The sequence below is a fragment of the Orbilia oligospora genome (assembly GCF_000225545.1).
Source record: "Orbilia oligospora ATCC 24927 unplaced genomic scaffold scaffold00076, whole genome shotgun sequence".
NCBI lineage: Eukaryota > Fungi > Ascomycota > Orbiliomycetes > Orbiliales > Orbiliaceae > Orbilia > Orbilia oligospora.
The window spans coordinates 2,127,258-2,131,027 of NW_011645633.1; positions in this window are offsets into that span (position 1 = coordinate 2,127,258).

Sequence of the window (3,770 nt, forward strand, 5' to 3'; positions counted from 1 at the left end):
GGTTAGGATGGCGAAATTCACCTTTCTAAACACTTTGAAGTCATAAATGTTTGGGAGATAGTATGGAGGTAATAATTATCATTGACGGGACGCTATACGAATGTTTCATGCAGAGCCTTTTCAATATCGTGAGAGAGAAATTTTGCTCAAATGTAAGATATTCCAATTTCATATATCCATAATAGAAAAAAGAAGATCCCCGCCCCGGACTCCACAACAGGAACGAAACGAGGGAGAAACCGACATTAGTCGATATTACATGGCCTGTTCTCTTATATCAATATCAGCCTGTCGTTAAGAGGGCGTGGCAATTGGCATAATTTCGGCAGGCCGAACTGAGACTGAGATTAAAAAGGCTGCGCACGCAACACATGAAGCGGGACCCGGTCTCGTTAGCTACATACGATTCGTTCGCATGGCTTCAATTTTCTTGCGCTTAAATCATCAACCGAAGCCCACATTTCTCCCTCGTGTTTTTTCTGGATCACTTCGGCTAGCTCGTGCTTAAAAGGCTTGGATTGATGGAATGTGGGTCCGGTTCTTCTTTCAATGAACTCAGGCTTGCTTGCTGTGGTGCATGGGTTTATCTTGTCTTTCACTAGCTGCAAAAGTCAAGCAAAATGGAAAAAACAAAACTCGCATAGACAGTATGCACGACTCAGAAAAGTTACTTTTTCTTTAAGTGCAAGAGCTGTTTGTAGGAGGGAACGGGAGCATTTGATAGGCTGATAGGCTGGGATGTCTCTATTCCGTTAGCTTTGGGAAGCATGTTCGTTGCATCCAACTTATCCTGTTCTCGGGATGCCCCATCCTTCTTGCATGCATCCGAATACACATCAGCTGACGAGGAAAAATCAAGGAAGGGGCGTTCAGCAGCAAAAGGAATTATAAGGAAGAGTGGAGAACAGCAAAAGGGTAATGACCAGGGTGCGGAGTGTCATCCATCTCGGGACATTTCTTTAGGTTAGATTTGGTAGATGGTACATCCGGGGCTGTTCGTTTTGAGCGGAGGGAAAACAAGGGATCACAAGATACGGATTGTGAACCCAGCTAAATGCTACGATGCTACGGCGGCGCAGCTCGAAAGGACTCCTTGTCGACGGTACATAGTTGCATACGGATGAGAGACAGGATGACTTGAGACTAACGATATAAAGTCGGTTTTCAGCGAGGCCTTTTGCTCAAAACAAGAGACAAGATATCGAAAAGAGCTGCAAATCAAGACATCTCTACGAGCATCCTTGCCCAACGGAATGTGGAGTTACTCATTTTTCGAACTTATATTGCGAGCGCTTACGCCATATTGGCGATGTGATTGGCTGAGAGGGAATCGAGATATGCCTTACATTGGGACGGGAACTCTCGAAAAGTGAGAAGAGCAAGGGTTTTGTTTTTTCTCCAAGACCTGGGTTCCTTTTCCTCGGGCACGTTTGCTTTTCTTCAAGGGTTAGAAAAGGAAAAGAAAACCAAGACGATTGTTTTCCACAGGTGAGATTTGAGAATCTATCGATTTGATAGATCTGATTTGCTGGATTGAAGCGGTTGACGGAGAAAAAGTTTTAATGTTGAAATAGATCGAGATTTCCGTATAAGGAGGTTTGCAGGCGCAGATGGTCAGATGCTTGAAAAAGTCCCTCAGCTTAGCCTTGAATTGTCGCGGGGAGACGGTAAAGCCGTTCGTGAGATCTGATACATGCAGTTGAACTTGGGAAATATCGGATACTGATATGGACGTAGTTATTGAGCTTTTGCTGATCGGGTGCGAACGGATATATTCATCCTTCCCCCAGCGAACCCTTTTAATGATGTTATGGAGCGCACTTTCATGGATCTTTCAGCTTTAAATGTGAGGCCTCGTTGTGAGTGGGTGGGCTGCAGACCCGAGTCCTGGGCGCCATCCAGCCCAACGTTGACAACGTCTTTTTGAACCACCATCTGAGAGGTTTCTCGCTAAGGGTTTTAATTCGGCGGCCCCTAACGTATAAACTAGATCGTTGCTGTGTGGCACGAGCGATATCATCATTTTATCGAGATGCCATGCGCCGCAGATGTTGAGAACGGTTGGTGGCTGTTTGGTTGATGTTCAGCATTCCTATATTCGTCAGACACAGATTACCAGAGTCTTACATAATGATAGAAGACCGTAATAAGGTCTTAGATGGTGTTCAAGGGTGTATACATGTATGTATATGCCTTGTACGGTGTAAACTTGGAGAGCTCGCCGTGTCCGAGGCCGAGGGAGTCTCGAATTATCAATATCAAGATGTCGTGCGAGAGTGTGTGTTCGTAGTAGTTCAGCTAACGAGCTGTAGATACTTCTCGAAGACCTCGAAGATGTAATCCTTTTGTGATCGATCGGCAGCTCCTTCCGCCGGGTCCCCTTTTTTTGGCCAGGTCAGGCAGACAATCCAGAGCACACTTCTTGCATACAGACATGTTTTTTTTGAGTTCAAAAGGTGCTGCTGATGAACCAGGTCGACCCGAGGATCTGGGGCAGCGGTAGATGTCTTCATTGGACGACGTCGTGAGTGTTTCAGCGATGGGGAAATTTGGCTGGTATATTAATACTTATCAACAGGCATCATTCTAGAGCTTCCCTTTTCAAAGTAAACTGACTGCATCTTCAACTTCGACATCCTGTATAGGCTATATTATAAAGCTTGACGGGCTTAACGTTTATACGAACGAACACTGCATAACTCGACTCGATTTGGCTCCATCTGATTACAATACTGATATACTTCTTGGTCGCTATTTTTACAACCGATTTCAATGACTAAATAAATGCCACGGTTGAAGCAATATCCGCACCTGCCGAATCGATCCAGCGATACGACAAGGGGACTGAAAAACTGATAATACAATTATAAGCGTTGTTTTCGTTCTTCGCGCATTGACGTTACAGTAGCTTTTCCATGGTTGGCCCGCTAGAACCACGGGTTCTCAATATAAAGCGTCCAATCTAATTCATGCGGGAAAAGCACACTCGAAACAAGCGACCTCAGTTAATACACCAACGGAATAGGGCAGTAACATACGTCTGCTTGCAGAAGTAAAAGAGAACGGTCAGCCGCCATTTCAGGTCCCATTCCAACGGAACTTGTTGCAGTTGTCGCGGGTATTGCGCAGTATCAAAAAGGAGAATTCTTTCGCCATTTGAATTCACTGGCTCGCTCGTATCTCTGGATTGGACGGCTTGCTGGACCTAGTTAACTAGGACCTGTTGCAGATGCGCACGGGTCACGAATGCTTCTTGACCATATGCGGCCTGGACTTACGTATTTCGACACTGTAACCGCAAATTGATCTCGAGGTACGTACCGATACATAAAAGTTGACTTGTCGAGTACTTTTATAGGCACATGCAGGAAAAATGTCAAATGCATTTCTTGACTCCTCCTCTTCTTCCGTACCCTTTTTTCTTTTCTTTCCTTTTTTCTCCGAAGTCTCTTGGGAAACCTTTTTTGATATATTTGTTTTTTTGCTTCTTACTCTTGTCCCTTTGAAATCTCGCGCTTGACTTTGGCTGGCTGCAAGCTATTCCTGCCCGCACTTGGCCTGTGATATTTTGGATTCTGAATTAACGGCAGTCATCATTTTGGGTTTATAATATTAATCGAGCTGCTTACCTGATCGTTCACTATTATCCTGCTCAAAAGACATCTTTCTCCCAGCCCCTCCTCCGCGTTCTTAAATTAATTTTCCCACTCTGACAGACAATCAGAGTTTTTCCCATTCCATCGAAGTCAGAAGGAAAAAAAAAAAAAAAA